General features: G+C 39.0%; 1 protein-coding gene across 6 annotated transcripts in view; it reads left to right on the forward strand.

The window, feature by feature from the left end:
- The first annotated feature begins 7,649 nt into the window (after positions 1-7,649).
- mbd1a (methyl-CpG binding domain protein 1a) overlaps positions 7,650-18,603 on the forward strand; it is a 36,440-nt gene continuing 25,486 nt past the window's right edge. For 5 of the 6 annotated variants that reach the window (XM_061258532.1, XM_061258533.1, XM_061258534.1 and 2 more), the window contains exon 1: positions 7,650-7,746. The gene's annotated coding sequence lies outside the window, so the exon portion shown is untranslated. The remainder of the gene's footprint in view (positions 7,747-18,603) is intronic. The other variant, XM_061258538.1, reaches the window with a different exon arrangement.

An 18,603-nucleotide genomic window follows, 5' to 3' on the forward strand; every position in this document is an offset into this window, starting at 1 on the left:
ACACAATAGGATATGATTTCAATCTTGAGGCAAAGTTCATAGGTTGTCATACCACTGTACATATCTGGGCCAAAAGGAATTAGGATACTGCCATTGAACCCTTGAGCACAGTACTTTACCTGAAGTACTTCAGTAAATACAGTGGGCTCCAAAATTATTTGCACCCTGAATATAAATTAAGAAAAAGGCTCATTTTATTTCAATACATTTCCTGTTTAAAAATTCAAAATAAAAATAAATTCAGAAAACCATAGGTGTTAAAATGGTTGGACCCCTATCAAAATAAAAATAAAATAAAAGTGAAATTGTACTTAATTTGTCACATTACATATGGTAATTGACTGTCTGGCAATGGGTAAAAAATACATAAACTGTTAAACATAGCACTTAGCACTGTAAGGACAATAATACAGAATGTAAACCATATGGAATGGTTGGAATCTTGAAGAGGACACAAGTACACATTGTCCCCACGAACAGTGAGGTAGATGGTGAGGGAGGCCATAAAGAACCCAAGGATCACACTTTAAGAATTGCAGTAATTGGTTGCATCTTTGGGTCACCAATTCACTAAAAAAGAACCATGAAATGGCACCTCCATAAGAATTCTGGAGGGGTGACCTGAAGACCGCCCTTGCTGAGCACCAGTTTGCCAGTAACTGGAATAATGCCTGGAAGAGCATGCTCTGGTCTGATGAGACCATAATTTAATGCTAATAATTGTGAAACCTGTTTTTTGGGGAGATATTTTATTACTCGAAAAATTCAAGAATTTCATTAAATCATTAATAAAGCACACTACTTTAAAGCTTACAGTATTTACAGTATGAACTATTATTTTTCAGTTTACAGTATTTTTGTGCATATTTATCAAGAGTGCCAATAATTCAGGAGCCCACTGTATATTCACAATTTGATTGTAAATTAAAGCTGCTAAAATGTAAATATATATGCGGTTTTATATTTAAATAGAAAGTGTGCTTTCCCACTCTTAATCATGGTTCTCTTCCAAGTATTAGAACATGTTCAACTAAACACAATATTTGTTTTAACATTCAACTATTTATCCCACAAATAAATAATTTCAAACTTAAGTATTTAAATTCATCTTATGTAACAAAAACTAATTTCATATATTGACTGATTCCCAATCTGACAAGAGGATTCCAAATGGAATGTAAAGGTTCTAAAAAAATAACCTTCATACCTTATCATGATGACATTTTTGTAACAATATCGATTCAATGTGTTCGCTTGCACCACTATAGAGTTGCTGTTTTCAGGTTTGACATTCCCGCCACATATTCAAATACGTGGATGCAGGCACAGGAACTTGCATGACGAATGGGGAAGCAAGTGTCTAAAATCCAAAAAGTGTCTTTAAAATGAGACTTGATGTGTTGCTCAATATTACCGTATCAGATAGCATTGTTGGTTGTCTTTAGGAAGTATTCTTTCTCCAAAATACGCTACAGCTTGATTATCTTCTAAGACAAATTAGCAGTCCATGGGCTCCGGAATTGTACTTGTGAAAACACCAGATGTTGCTAAAATCACCAAAACTGAAAAATAAAGGATAATGTACAGTAGATATGTTTTAACATATTACAATTATTGCATATTGACAAATTGCTATTTATGCTGTACATATTTAAGTCTTGGTGGCATGGATGGTGCAGTGGGTAGCACTGCCGCCTCACAGCAAGGAGGTCCTGGGTTCAAATCCCCGTCGGCCGGGGGCCTCTCTGTGCGGATTTTGCATGTTCTCCCCGTGTCTGCGTGGGTTTCCTCCGGGTACTCCACAGACATGCAGGTCAGGCTGATGGCAGAGTCTAAATTGCCCATAGGTATGAGTGTGTGAGTGAATGGTGTGTGTGCCCTGCGATGGACTGGCGACCTGTCCAGGGTGTATTCCTGCCTTTCGCCCAATGTATGCTGGGGTAGGCTCCAGCCCCCCTGCGACCCTGTTCATGATAAGCAGGTTAGAATAATGAATGAATGAATTAATTAATTAATATTTAAGTCTTTGTACTATTTACAAGATTGTATTTAAAAACATTTAATATAATTTGCGTAGTTTGCATTCAAATAGTGACAAAATAACATAGCTTTCTAAGATTTGCATTTCAGTATTTTCTGCTAGCTGTTTATAAGGACCTTAGGCAATCACTTTTCCTCTTGCAGTTAAAGCAGTCATTCAGCGTTAATGTAAAGTTCTAAATTTCTAAACACAAGAGCACGTCTGAAAATTCCATTCTCCATGCATATTCATTCCACTGGGTCTTTCATAACAGTTACTTTCAATTAAAATGAATTACTTTAAGAATGATATTCACTTCACAAAGAATACTTCAAACCATGCCTATATTAGGTCTGCCAAAAAAATTGGTTGTGCAGATAATTATGAGCAATGATTGATGGATGGCAGCATATAATTTTAAACCATCTGAGGTATGAGTTTTAATTTCAAGGGTAGGCCTACTAGATCCCCCAGCCCACCCACCCCCCCACCCCCCCAGGTGTGTTCAATCGTTTTCTTAGTGCAGATATAAAAGAGCTTTCAGTATCTAGTCTTGGTTCTAGACTTTCTAGATTCTGTCATTGGAATTTGTCAACATGAGGACCAGAGTTGTACAAATGAAAGTGAAGGGAGCCATTATGAGGCTGAGAAATAAGAAAAGAATGTCAGAGACATAGGCCAAACCAACTGTTTGGTACATCCTTAAGAAGAAAGAAAACCCTTTGTAGGCCAAGGAACACCTCTACATTAACTGAGAGGCTACACTGCAAACCACTAGTTATCTGCAAAAACAGTATGGCTGAGAAGCAAACTGTAACCTGGCCATCCTAAAATGAGTCTGAAGTCAAGAGCAACAGTGGAAGCCAAAAGGCACTTCCAAAGAACTGAAGCATTCCACCTCATCTGTGAAGAATGGTGGTGGTGGGTTGTCATGGTTTGAGCATGTACAGTCAGCCCCAGAATTGTTGCCACCCTTGGTAAATATGCACGAAAATACATAAAACTAAAAACAAATATTGTGCAACATTTAGGGTGCTTTTTTAATGATTCAACAGAATCAACCAAAGTCTTACATTTTTTTCTAATAAAACACAGTTCGTTTTTAAATTAATTTCCACAAAAAAACAAGGTTTAATAATTTGCGCACCCACCCCTGCCAAAGATGACAGTCATGAGTCTTTTCCTATAATTTGCGATAAGGTTAGAGAACCCATTTGGAGGGATTTTTGACCATTCCTCCATGCAGAACATGGATGTTGTTTTCATTTAACAATTTCTGTGTGGATTTTTATATATGTCATTGTCCTGCTGGAAAATCCATTTCTGACAAAGTCTCGGCTTCCTAGGAGAGAAGACCAGATTTTCTGCCAAAATTTCCTGGTATTTTGAATGGATCATGCCACTGATCTTAAATAGTGCCCCTGAACCACTGGCAGCAAAACATCAATGGCCCACCTCCATATTTGACAGTAGGTATGAGGTGCTTCTCCTTATATGCTTCCTCTTTCATGGCATGCTGATGGGGTGTATGTCCAAAATGCGAAATTCTGCATTGCATTCTCTTCCGGTAATAATTCTAATGACGTTTGGCAAACTCCAGACACTTCGTTCTGCTTTCTTCTTGCCACCCTTCAAAGGAGCATGTTGGTATGGAGGTAGTACTTTATGGTTCTTTTTGAGACTTGGTGACCAAAAGATTCTGCAATTCTTAAAACATAATCCTTGGGCTCTGTATTGCCTCCCTCACCATGTGCATGTGTGTCCTCTTCCTGGCAAGTTTGGAACCATTCCATGTTTTACTTTTTCATTTATTATTGCCCTTACCATTTGTGTATTTTTTGTACATTGCCAGACAGTCAATTATGATCAGTCTCTTGAATTGACACTTTGGTTTGTACCATGCTGATGGATGACAAAGGGATTTTGCATGCTTGTTGCCTCATTTTTATACAAGAAGTGATGGAATGATACAATATAAGTTCCTTTTGAACTGAGAATAACTCAACTAAGTCAAATGTTATTGTAAACTTATAGATTATTATCCGTGTTGTTTGTTATATGCAGCCTTTTTTCTCAATTGTTTATCAAGGGTGCTGACTGTAGGTACTGGCTGAAATATGTATGTCGCTTATATAGGTTATGGATGTTTACGGATTGTGGTGTGTTGTGATCATTTTTACCCTGTAATTGGTTGTAGGATACGTGGTCCTTAACTATTACGATGATCGTGTCTTTCATCGAGTGTTTATTTTAGCGTAGAGTGCCTGCTACTACATTACATATGCTATGCATGGCAGTCTATAGATTCCCCCCCCCCCCCCCGTTAGATAGTGTACCGTGTAATTAAATTGTTGGCGGTGTGTAAAAGACGTATAATTAACATAAATGTAAAAAAATATTTATTTGAAAACACGTATTCCGCAGAAATCATAAACTCGGCAAGTGACAAGTCTGTCCTTAAAAAACTGGAAGAAGACTTCGAAAAAGTCGTAACTCTTCAATGTTACTTTGAAGAGTTGGTTTCTTGGATTTTTATTTTATTTTATTTTTTTCAGAAGGAAGTCCGTGTTCCCGAACTCTTTCAGCTACCAGTAGCAATTGTTACATCAGCATTAATGTTCAGTTCAGAACATTCTATTATGATCTTACACCTAAAGAGTTAAGTTGCGGCCAGTTTCCGCCATAGAAAAAGAAAGTCCCAATTGCGATAAATTAAGTCGCGATTAAGGCAGCTGTTTTTCTGTGGCGGGGCTTCCATAGTCAGTCGATCTGAAACATGTTTGTTTAAACACAACCAGAAAACTTACATTCGTTACCCTGTATGGTAGGTATAAGTAGCTTGCTTCTAAAATTGTTACTTTTGAGTCCAACCTATAGAATAGAGAGAGGCTATTCAGCGTGCAAACTCATTCAAGATTCTATATAAAGGATTTTCAGGAGCCACCGGGTCATATAGGCTACATTGGACACTCGCGCTTATACCACGTTTTGTTCCCTGGCGAAGGTCTGATCACGCTGTTGCTTACCACACATTTTTCGAAAATAAACGGCTAAATTTGAAAATGGAGCCTTAAATACGCACCAAGAGGCCATCTAGCTCATTGAAAGCCACAATTTGTTTTTTGTTTTTTTGCAACAACAAGCACATTGACTCCCCGACCCCGTTGTGCTGGACCCTAGATATTGCGATTGTGAACGAAATGGTAGCACCTTATTTAATTCCCTAAAACTGCTTGAACTGTTTTTACAGATTTCGCATATGGGTTAGCAGTGATCAAAAGCCATGAAGGCAAAAATATTTAGAAAATATTAGCCTAGTAAAACGCAGGATGCCACACAAAATGGAGGCGACATGGCCACATGTCCGCCAATAGACTTATTACATCTCTTCCTTCATCGTGTAGAATTTGATCATAGAACCATTATCCTATTTTAGGTAAAGTCCCATTTTGTCCAGAACGTGTGTCGAATTTTCTACCAAATTCCACCCACAGTTGCAACTTCTCATTCAGGCTCGAGAACAATAGGCTAGGCTAACCACATTGCCCAAAATGTCTCAATAAGAAATTAGTAAATCTATTGAGAAATGTTCTGGCTACACCATTCAAATTGGTTTATATTTAACCTTTTATTTTCGAATTTCTTGTTGTTAGCTAATATGGACAAACGTTAAATTTAGCCTTTGATGACCTTATAAGTATGGCTTTTGGCCTAGATAGTTATCAGTATTGTTTAGAATGAGTAACCTCGGCCAGTGCTAAATAACCCATTGTTTTTTCTCTGAAAAATGAAATGGTTGGTAAATGGTTGGCATTGATATAGCGCTGTACAATTGATGCTTCTCATTCACCCATTCATACACACACTCACACACCGACAGCGATTGGCTGCCATGCCAGGTGCCGACCAGCTCGTCAGGAGCATTTGGGGGTTAGGTGTCTTGCTCAGGGACAAAAGCTATGTATGCCATTATGGGCTAATTTCTTCCTCATCCGATGTTTCCTCCTCATCTATGTCTTAGTCTGCCTGTCTAAGCCATTTTGTAATAGTATATATATGGATATTTGGAATGAGGCAAATATCAAATTTTTAGAGGCCTTCATTAAAATATGGTTCCAGCGAGTCCTCTCCCCACCAACTAGGATGTACATTCACACCTGGGTCAAATATGTAATTCTTTTGGATTTGCCTGGGGCGGATCTGCAAGGGTGGATCTGATGACTTGGGGGCCGTTTCAAAGTGCCGTAGGGCCCCTCTCTGACCCACCCCCCACCCCCAACCCCCAACATAAAATGCATCATGCATCAGTAGCCAGGGGCCCTATTAGTCGTGTGCCTGTTTAATTTGAAACTGGTAGATCCACCCCTGGGTGCAATTAAGCCAACGAAGAGGACCAGAAGGTGGGGTTTGCACTTTTTGTATTTTGTAGGTTCCAGCGTAGCTCACTGTAGAAAAGTAGACTATTTGAATCCAAAACAATGTATTTGACCCAGGTTGGATTCAGTCAAATGGGTTTATTCATGTGGACATTTTGGATCACTGTCAAACAACCTCCCACTGTTTTTATCCCTTACCTCAACTATATCAAGATCGTGACTGGTTTCCCTGCTGAAAATTCAAGCTTAAACCAGTTTAAGCTGGTTTAAAACTGTAATTTTGACACTGGTTTTAGCTGGTTGACCAGCTGGCCAACCTATAGTCAGCTCATCCACAAGTTTGGCCACCAGCTTTGACCATCCACAGACCAGCTGTGGCCAGCTAAGACCTTAGAAACCCGGCTGGTCTTCTGCGGGGTTGTGCATGTGCTGCATTTTTATTCCACCACAAAATGATCGATGCTTGCCCTCTCCTGCATTAGAGAACATCCCAAGCCTCTATATAAGGCCAAAATTATCCGAGACAAAAAAAGCCGTGTATCAATACATTTAAGTTTGGTTATATTCTTCCCCTGACACAGCCAATTACAATTACATCCATATAATGAATGAATACGCTATTTAGCTCAGAGTGGGGCCCACACGGTAGCCTATACTGAAAGACTATTTTACGTCAAGTAAGATTGTTTTTAGAGTTAGTTGAACTTCTATGTATAAAAAACATAGAAGATTGGTAGTGAACGCCTGCTAGCCATTTTACGTGGATCGCACAAAATTCCGTTTCCATTTGAACCATTAGGCTCGAACACGTTTCGCAGTCAAATGTGAACAGACGATACGAGTGAACAGACGATACGAGACAATACGAGCCTAGTTATGCGATACGGCGACAGATAATCTATATATAGTTGTAAGTTTGTTCCATGCAATGGACTTTAAAAAAAACTTAGTCCGATTTTTTTGGAATGAGCAATTCAATCTCCAAAATATGTGCTCGCTCGATATGAGCGACAAGCACCGGATTTACGAAATTCCGTTCTTGTACCCGACTTTATCATTGCTGTCCTACTCGATCTTTGGTGTCGCTGATAATAACATTTTGCATCGGCTTTCCACGTACAGCGTGCTTAAAAGAGTTGAGTTGGGTCGTGGTTTTTCCCACATTAAGGCACTGTGTATAATTTTACTTTTGGCAGTGTGATTTTAGCTAATATAGCTAGCTATTGTTCCTACGGCGACCTAACGCTGCGCACATGCTCAGTTATCATTACGTACGAGAAAACAGAACGAGCGCTGAGAGTCGACGAGCGAGACGAGACACGATGGGCCCGATGGAGGGAGACGTGCTGCGTAAGTAGCTGCCTCGTTCTTTTTTTATGATTTTTTTCTGGTTGCTGTAGTGACAACATTCCTCTGCGAGGGATCTGAAGTAACGACGCGTTCCTAGCAGAAACACGCGAAACGCAGATTTGAAACAGAGACCACTGAAAAATAGGAAACGGCGAGTTTCTGACCAGAGCTCGGTCGGCATTTACAATCGTTTTTCAGTAGCGAACAATCTCGCGTCGAGCTCGGGCAGAGAAACAGACGAGGGGAGTGCAGAGCAGTGGGGGAGGGTAACGTAGGGATGTGGGCTTCAGGATTGAGTTACGCTGCGCACCCAGCTCGGTCAGTTAGATACAGACGGAAATGACTACCGTTGAACTACGTTGCTACATTATTATACGGATATGTAATGATCAGCTACAGACGTTGTTATAATTTCTGTAGCTATTTATGTAACGGTTTTGCATATTCATAATTAATTACGAAGTGCATTTAGTTCAGTACATCATAGCAATATTAATAAGGCGTTGAGGGATTTTCATTATTTAGGAAGTTGACATGGACATGAACTTTTGTTGCATATTCATTATCTTATTTAGAAATGAAGTATCACTTTGTTTTTTAAATGCATATTGAAGATGAGTCACAACAATTCGGTCTGTACACAAAGATGACAACGGTAGGAGTTAATTCATTTACAATAGAATGATATCGTAACTAACCGTTGAGAGTTTGCATTACAACCAGACCCTGTGGAGGCAGTCGCAATCAGGTCACATACTTTTCTTTGACCTAAATTTAAAACCGGTTTGAACGTGCACAGTTGTGCGTATACTATGATCATCATGCTTTCCGAGGACATCCCGAGGGGGTCCCAACAAATCACTGACGTCGCTGTGCATCTTTCACCTGTGATGGGCCCATAGACACTTTAGGAGCCATAGTACATTCTGAACCATGAGATTTCAAATACAATGGAGAACACATGACCAGTGGTGATATTAGAAAATTAAATCAGAATGAATACCACACTAGTTTTACTTTGTGTTTTTCAGTAATATTGCACTTTGTAGAAATATGTTTAACATGGGTAAGCCAGATTTGTATACAGATTTTCTAGATGCTAGATGTTTTAGTAGATTAATAGTTAGCACATTGAGTCTTTATTTTCTGCCAATAACATCACAGTCTCACATTCTTAAATTCACAAATAGGTTAATTCACAATTTTCATTCAGCTGATCTGCAAGATTATCCAGGATACATCAATGTCAAATACTGCTTTAAGCAGACTTCTTAGACACACACAGGCACAAGGTAGTATTACTGGAAGATTGCCTGTGATGTGTCTGAAGAGAGTAGCATTTATCTCAAAACCAAAAACTTATGTCACAGGCTGGACATGTTGCATAATAATTTTAGGAATAATTAGTAACTAATAATAAGTAAAGCCGTTTTTATGGGGATTTACTTGAGGAAAGAATGAAGGTAAAAAAAGATTAATTGATGATTAATTTCATCCTTTTTTGTTTACTAGCTATCACGCTTTATGTCAAAACTGCGGTTTGGATGTATAGTGTGATAGCTAGCTATAAACACAGTTTGGTACATAGCTAGCTTAGCTAACCTTTAAATGTATTATCTATCACTGAACTGCCTCACAAAGCTCAAATTTTATCATGTAGCTATAGCTATGATAAATGAGCCATTGATAGCAGTCTACCTACCAGTTATTATTTATTTGTTTTTATTCACACAAAAACACACTGTATTTGGGGTGCTGTGTCAACATTGTTAAAATGTTTTAAAACAATGTTGACAGTGTGTCCCAGAGTACTGGCTTGCGTTGGTTGAGACGTTTAAACTTATTCAGGTGAATCCCATTGAGATAAACATCTGCCGATGATTTATAAGACTATCCATTTTTAAAGTGCTCTGCAGCTTATTCCATGAGTTTGGCGCAGACAATATCAATGCGTTTTTTGTGAACCCAGAATTTACTGTAGGTACATGGAGCGGGAGTCAGTCATGACGAGTTTGATATGTTCCGACTGATTCTTCTATGTTTCACTGAGTTCTAATGCAAGATGGTAATTTAAGTGTTTTGTAAAGAAATAAATACCCGTGCTTACCACATCTCTGATAGAGAGGACCAGCCAACTTTCTCATACAGGGTACAATGATGGGTACCCCAGTTTCGGAATGGCCAATCTTCTGCAGCTGAAACCATGTTCGTACAAGAACTCAGCTGCCGATTCAGGAGAGTGTCGACATGGATGATTCTCCTCCAGAACTCATGGTGTCTCCAGCAACGCCTTTTCACACTGCAGACTACAGCTAAACTCTCAGATAGACCATTCATATGCAGCTTTTGCATGCAGTCCACAGGCCAGCAGGGGGCATTAGATGGCAATGAACACGCCCCCCTTACCCTAGGAGAAAAAATTGCCTGTTGCGTATCGCCTGATGGAGCTACTAGCTACAGTTGGCATTGGCACTGTCCGGATTTGATCCAAGCTTTTTTTGACACAAAGCTTTGGTGGACTTGCTGGAGCTCATAACTCCATTGAGGTATGGTCCTGCATTGAAATGAACCTGTATTCCCCCCCAGAAAACAAACCATTTGCTTTTCCGCCACTATGGCGCAGCTATCTTGAAACAAGCTAGGTTGTGACGTCATGTGAATGGGTTTGTGTTGGCCGCTCAAGCTATTGCTATCGTTCAAGGAGCTCAATGGATTGAGAACCGAGAACCTGTAAAACTCATTCATTTTTATGTACTACTTGGCTGCTCTGAAAAGTCCACCTGCTTCATTAAGTCAGATTTCATGGAGACGGGGGCTCAAGACAATGTGTTTGTTCGCCCACAAAATTGACTGAAGTGAGATACTGTGCTATCAGATTACTGACAGGGACTGACAAACCAGCCCATGAACCAACCACTGCCATCATTCACTGCAGGAAAAGGAAGTCAAACAGGAGTGTAAATTAGTAGGCTTTGCTTTTAAAAGGCAAACTTTTAAGGTGTCAGTAGATTCAAAACGGAACAAAATGCTTGGAGCAAAATTATTCTGGCTCCGGTAATAGTGTAGTGTGAGATAAAACAAAGAACCTGGAGATTGTTTGGAGTATACCAACAATGGGTGGTTGTCTTTTGTGCAGTGCTGTGGTCATTTGGAGTAGATTGCCTAATTTAAAGTGTCTGTCCTCAAATTTTTTTTTTGGCTAAATCTGTGGTCACTGGTAAAAGCTATTTTTTTTCACACTCTAAATACTCATTTTCTTAATTAATCCTACTTCCTGTGGTGACATTTACAAAAGCACCGCATCTTGTACGTCTAGCTAAAAACGTAAAAATGGGTAGGCCTAATTTCAAAGGATTTAACCAAATTAATCTAGCCTACCACATCCCGTTGGAAGATCTGTGGAACCACTCTGGATAAACTGTAATATATATATATATTAAGCTACAGCGAAGCTAAGACTAAGAAAGTATCCTAGTTATAACATAACCAGGCTACTGCAGCTAGAACTACTATGAGATTATCTACAGACAGCTAGCCAATTGACACTTAGCTTTGATTTCTGCGACCAGCACTTAACCTTTATGTGGGCGTTACCAGACGGGCCGAGATGATCGGGCCTCACGAGCCAACATAGAAAATCCGTTATGAAATGCGCAGAATATACTGCAATGGCTATGGGTTATTGGCAGCATCAAGCGCTATATGAGTATGAGTATAGAATGCATACACAATTTTTATTACTGTTGAGTGCATTTTAAAAGAGGAATTAGGGATAATATCCATCTAAGGTTGAATTCAAAACACATTTTCTTATTTGAACTGCAGTGCGTCAGAGACGATAAAGTCAACGAGAGAAGAACACAATACCGCCAACTAGTGGTAATGTAGAGACACCACTGTTTACTATACTGCAATAAATTAGTAAATTCCTAATAGCCAATGTTGTTTATTTAAAGTTAGTCAGTGCAAAGTTTGGTTACTTCTACCTACATTACATACATTACATTAGACACATTTATCCAAAGTCTGACTTACTTTGATTATACTAGGGAGGGGCTGATCCCCCCCAGAGCAATGTGGGGTTAAGGGTCTTGCCTAAGGCCTTCCAGGTCAAGCACCTTAGCCATTAGGCTGTAGGCCCCTATAACTAGTTAGCTAATGTTGGCTCCCACTATCATAAATCCAGTGTTATCTAGCTAGTAAGGATGGGACTGAAAAATCAAATCAAAATCAATTATTTGTTTATGACGTCAATACATGAAATCGTTTTTTGTGGCATCCATGTATTTCGGGGGTAAGTTTAAAGACATTTCATTGAAATAAACAAGTATTTTAAAATTAATGTTGGAATTCAAGATTCCGTATTATTGATTTTGGAATTTGTGCCTCCAGTGTGTGTGCACAGTTTATGGTCTGAGGTCATTAACCTCTGTACGTGTGAGACTTCTAATAACATAATGAGGTTTTGACTGAAGTTCAAGACATGGTTACATATCCCAACAATCCATTATTTGTTCATACCATCCACTGATTATTTGAATAAATGTGAGTTTCTTACATCACTACTAGCTAGCTACCTGTAGTTCAGCTAGCAGCTGCAGTGTTGCTGTTAGTTAACTGTAAAACAAGCAAATTAAAAAAAGAAGGTTATTCGTTAGCTACTTCTAGCTAGCTAACCCTTATTGTTCTAATTACACCTTGTTGTCTAGCTAGTTTGCAGATATAAAGAGTTAGCTGTAGGTGGTGCTGGCGAGCTAGCAAACAAGCAGATATTTCAGAAAAATAATTACTGCCATTAAAATGAAAGTATCATGCTGTGTAACTTGTATTACAGGGAATAATAACAACAAGGCATGCAACGGAAGGATGTCTCCTGATTGGAGAACTTGAATGAGGTGTTACATTCTAGTGAGTAAGCTAACAATGGTGATGGACTACCTAAAAATGTTGAGGGTTTTCTGTGCGAGTCATCACATCCGCTAAATAAGCGAGTATAAATGGTAAATGGCTGGCATTTATATGGTGCCTTTATCCAAAGTGCTGGACAATTGATGCTTCTCATTCACCCATTCATACCCACACTCACACACCAACGGCGATTGGCTGTCATGCAAGGCACCAACCAGCTCATCAGGGGTGTTTGGCGGTTAGGTGTCTTGCTCAGGGACACACCCAGGGCGAGATCGAGCCAGCAACCCTCCAGACAACTGCTCTTACCGCCTGAGCCAATGCCGCCCAAGTACAAAATATGGATACATTTCCAGCATATTTTTATATGAAGTAATACACATCAAGTAATATGAAGTTGTTCTGTTAGTTAACTACATAGAGCATAGTTTGCGGTTTCAGCCATATTTTCTTTATGTGTGTTCTCATCTCATTTAGCCCAGTGAAACAGTAAGCTATGGGATGCCACAGTCCCCTATGCTTTAAAGTGAACTTTAAAAGTAATGGTGGCAGGTGTATTTATATATTTTTTTTAAATTTAACACAGGCATTGCTTATGATTGTTTATTTGACCCTTCTTTGCCCAGTGTTATCAAGGGTGTGGATGATTGTAGAGGAGGTTATACTTGGATTATGATAGTACAGAGACTGCAGAAAGAGGATTTATTCACGGGAATAATCAATCTGTTTAGTACAGTCTTCAAGGGCATACACCGAAAAGAACAGAACGGAACCTGGAATAGCGGCCGCTTTAATTTAACGTCAGTTCAATTGTAGTTGTGTAGATGTGAATTAGACTAATATTTATCGCGAAAAAGACAAATAACTACACGTGTTCGGAAGACCGTGTTAGCTCACAATGTTGTGAACAGCACCTGAAGCAACTACTACAGTTCTGCACTGTTATGCAGGCAAATCTATAAGTCTTTATCTGGTTAATCATAACATTAATTAAAAAGTGATTAAAAAAAGTATATAAAACGACGTGTGTCCTTGCGTGAATAATTTTAAAAGGAACACTTTTGGCTGAGTTATAGCTATAAGCCTTCGCGCCTCCTGAGCAACAGCTTCCCCACCACACTGTCACAGGGAGCACCTTTACCTTGTCACTGTATGCTGAAATGGATCGCGTAGGTTACTGAAAAGTCAAACCTAAAAGGTTTTTTTGATGAAAACGGAAAACACAAAAACCAAAGCTGATCAACAAGTAGGGCCTAATTTCTTATTTATTCGTCGTGAAAGTTGCACTGTTCGGGAACACCATTAGCTAAATCGGTGTTCGGAACATGTTGAGTCTAGCCTATGTTAATCCAAGAAATCTGAAATGGGAAATGAATTCCCAATTAACCAATATTTTTATAAAATGTTATAGCCTACATGCATTCTCGCTGCATGCTCACCACCCGCTGATTGAGGTAGTATCCATGCCAACAAGACTAAACGACACAAGGATTGTAGGACAATGGTGGTGATACTTGGCCATTTTGGATGCAGCAACTAAGAATAGGCTATAAGAATATGGCACCATTGCCCGATTAGCAAATAGGCTATCATCTGAAATCACCCCGGAAGGGAGTAATGTAGAATTTTGAGGTTAACAATTTTCACTGGCACAAGGTGTCTTTAGTTGACAGGTTATACTGTAGACTGCAGAAAAATTATACAGAGCCTAATCTGGGTGCTTGCAGTCTGTGTGCTCCTTCCATTTGTTATTTAGTCAAGTTGTCCTGTGCAATAACTTAACTAGTGGGTTATATCGTTATAAGAATGAGCAGCTGGCTTGCGGAGTGAGAATGAGCAACAAGGTCTGTTTTAGCACAACGTTTTGTAGCGAGTTTGAAAACAAATGCATGTAGTAGGCTACAGAAAACGAGCGCCACTTCGGGATTTCATAATTCCAGTATACTAACAAAGTAGCCTATGCACTGCTACGCAGTCGACTTTCTAATTGCAATGTCCTGGAGACCTATTTTTGTGACCCTAGTTTTGTGAAAATTTTAAAAGACCAAAAGATTTAAAGTTCAGAGCACTCGTTTTTTTTTTTTTTTTTCTTATGGTGGCTACGGGAGGACTAATTAGCGCATATGTTTTTGCGGTGACTAAAAAATAAACTTAGATAAAATAAACTTAAAAATAAAATAAGCAAGCGTCTCAGGGCCGGATCTTAACTCTATTCTGGCCCGAAATCAACCGGTACGGGCACAGATCCGGTCTTGCTATTTGGGGGTTATCTGTTACATGGGTGCAGCGACGTTAACGTTCGTATATTAGTTTTATTGCAATTCCTGATATAGCTTTATGTAACCTGATGTAACTTTAATTCCAAAATGAGCCTATTTCCAACTAAATCAAACTTGGCCTATATTTGGTTTGAAATACGAAAACTAGATTCCTAGTTCAACTGTAATTTGTATCGCATAACAGCTACACGATCGCCATGTACGCTACTATAAACTGCTCTTAAGCCGACAAAATAAAACAAAAAAGTAAAATTAACTTATCGGGTGGCCTAGTTAGTGGAGTATTTACAGCGGACAAGAGGCGTACAAAGACACACGTCAGTGGTGTGGGAGGAGTCTTCTTTCTTTTTTTTCTTTTTACGACGGAGCTTTGCCCGATCCTTTACTTGCAGGTTACTTACTAAATCAAGGCATTTGCTAATGTTATCGTTTGCCTCGAGGTATACGCCGTAAACAATTATTACATGAAGTATTGTTGTTTTTCTTTCTAAATAATCCATGTCGTTTATGGTTCGGTATATTTGCACCAAGAGGGCACATGCAAACGGTTGCATAGAAAGCTGCCACGCTAGTTAAACTCGATCGGCTGAGCGACACGCTTGCTTCCATTCCTCCCCTTCTGTCGCGGCGGTGCTCACAGTATTCTACGGGTGTCGTCACGTGACGGGGACGCCGGTGTGGTTTTGCTCCGCATTCGAATTCTGAAGGCTGCATCCCGGCTTCATTCCAAAGGCTTCCGGTTCCTGGCTTGTGAGTATTGTGTTAACGGGTGGATGCTGATCAAGTAGTTAATCCAATTTCGGTGATGATATGTGTTGGGTAGTGCACGTGTGCATGAGATGATTCAGCATCATATGGACGTTGTTATTACTTGTTCGTTAATAATAAAAAAATATCTTTCTGCACCAGTCTTAGTATTGAGTAGATCTGAAGAAAACCATACAACTTTTCAGCGTGATCTAATTTTAATCTCTGTAGGTGCAGGCAAATCATTTAAAACGAACTGGCTCAGTTTATTTCCAGTCCTCCACTAGATGCTGTACAGTGCCTATTTGTGTGTTATGGTGTAAACGATTAGCCACCGTTCGATACGAAATTGACAATATGGCTAAGAATGGTAGTAGGATCCTTACTAAATCAGTAATTAACGTGTATTTCTTCTTAGCACTTTCGTGGTGTATGGGTCAAAATGATTACCGTCATTGTGTAGTGTTACGATAATGCACTTTCCCCCGTGGAAGGGAGTATTTGCAGAACCTGAACGACTGTCTGAAACTGTAAATTCTGAAGCAGGTTGCTGAAAGTGTGCCTGTCTAACTGTCATTACGTTTTTAAAGGAGGGAAGATGGCAGTAGTGAAGACAATCAGTTATTTAATTGAGTAATTTTAGGCTATTTTGGTCCATATTGTAATTATTCTTCCAGTGATTTACGTTTTAGGTATACCCAGTTATACCCCGAAAAGATGACTGTTCTATGTTTTATTTGATTTTACTATCACAAGGACTAAACTTTAAATGCCATCGCAATACTTTTTTTGTTTGACATTTGGTTAGTTGGTGTGACAGTAGATATTCCGCGGTGATGTTTATGATTGCAGATGTTTAAACAAGTAATGGGCGGGGCACGATAGACTGATGCTTGGTTAAACGTAATTCCCGGTGTAAGACAAACAGATGCTGCATGAATTGAGACAAGAGCCATTTGAAACAAAGCACGGGCAAGATTAAAACCAACAGTGTTTTAAATTCTCGCAGATTGGCTACTTTTTTCTGTCACTTGCAACATCAACTGGTCCCAGACACTTTCACTCTTTATGTGAGGTTATTCCGATCAACACAAATCATTATTTCCTTTAATGTTTAAAAATATATATTTTTGATCATTGTAAACACACTTTTTGACTCATTCAAAGTGGGGAGGGGGGAGAGGCCAGTGGTGCACAGTGCATAGTAAGGAGCTCATGAAACATTACTTTTTATTCAGCAAATAAAAATATGTTTGCCTGTCCAATAGCCTTGTTATACTGTCCCAGAGGCCACAGTGCTCTGTGTCACAATCTTGAAGATAGAAAGCTCCTCTGCAAAATAAATTATTCCAGAAAATCCACAGTTCAACAACTCTTTGTTGAAACTTGCAGGTTTACACTCTTTCTAATTATTTAGAATGAGAAGTACTTGTTATATTTTTTTGACATCCTATTCTGTGTTGTGTCCTTGTGAAACCAACGAAGACTACTTCCTGCATTTTCAATTGGTGGTCCTTGACATTTCTGTAGGGGGTCCTTGATCGGATTTTATAACCATTGTATATTGATTTGGTTTTTAACCATTTTTAATACAAGATGGGGTTTCCTTGATACCTTTGAGCCTGGGTAGGAGTCCCTGGATTAGAAAAGTTTGAAAACCCCTGCTTTAGTACAGTATTTTGTCAGTGAATTTTGCCAGTGGTTTTAAGGTGGTTGGTTAATAACTTGCTGAGAGTTGCAGTGCCTAATTTCCCAAAACAAATAAAATGGAGCAAAACATGGTTGGCAAATTCATATCATTAACTGAAGAGACATTTCCCATTTACCATTTGCTGTAAATTAGCCACTTCTCACCAGTGGACTGTTGATTGACAATGATCGAATGTTGTTCTCGTTTTGTCTAATCCTTCTGGATATAGTAGCATCAGATGTCAACATTGTCTGTAGAAAATATACTTTTTCATCTTATAATGACAATAAAGTAGTAGTTCATTATCATAGCTAGGTATTCCACTTGCAAACATTTCTCCCTTTCATGTAAAATATTGCATATTTGTCTTTGAAGGTTGCATTATTTAGAATGTATTTCGAAGGTTAGTGATTCAATCAGAAAATTATGTTGAATGAATGTCACCAAAACCAGCATAAGCATATTCAGCCAAATACACTGAGTACAAATTATCTCGCAGTCCTCAAAATGTTGTTTTCCTGCTTGTGTGCTAGAAAAATAAATATGTGAAGGTGTGCCTTCATGGCACAACAGGACCAGTTTAATGAAAGTAATTTACAATTTGTCAGCACATTATTACTGTCCTATAGCCATCTCCCCAAAATGAGGCCTATAATAATAATAATAGTAATAATAATAATAATAATAATAATAAACTTTCTTCATAGAGCACATTTCGAACACAGAGTGCCATTCAATGTGCTTTTTGGAAAAATGGACAGCCAAATAATCAGACAAGTAAAAGAGGTAAGAAACTGTAGAATATACTCTCGCCGAGCACTTCATTGGGAACATTTTTCTTTATTACACCTACTTATTCGTGCAGTTATCTAATCAGCCAATTGCGTGGCAGCAGTGTAATGCATCATGTAGATACGGGTCAGGAGCTTCAGTTAATGTTCACATCAACCATCAGAATGGTGAACGAATGTGTTCTTCGACCATGGAATGGTTGTTGGTGCCAGACAGGGTGATTTGAGTTTCTCAGAAACTGCTGAACTCCTGGGATATTCACGCACACTATTCTCTAGAGTTTGCAAAGAATGGTCCAAAAAACGAAAACAAATCCAGTGAGCAGCAGGTCTGCATTCAGAAACGCCTTGTTAATGAGAGAAGTCAGGAGAAGGGCCAGGCTGGTCAAAGCTGACAGGAAGGTGACAGTAACGCAAATAACCACACATTACAACAGTGGTA

Source organism: Conger conger, chromosome 10 (genome assembly GCF_963514075.1).
Source record: "Conger conger chromosome 10, fConCon1.1, whole genome shotgun sequence".
In the NCBI taxonomy this organism is placed as follows: Eukaryota; Metazoa; Chordata; class Actinopteri; order Anguilliformes; family Congridae; genus Conger; species Conger conger.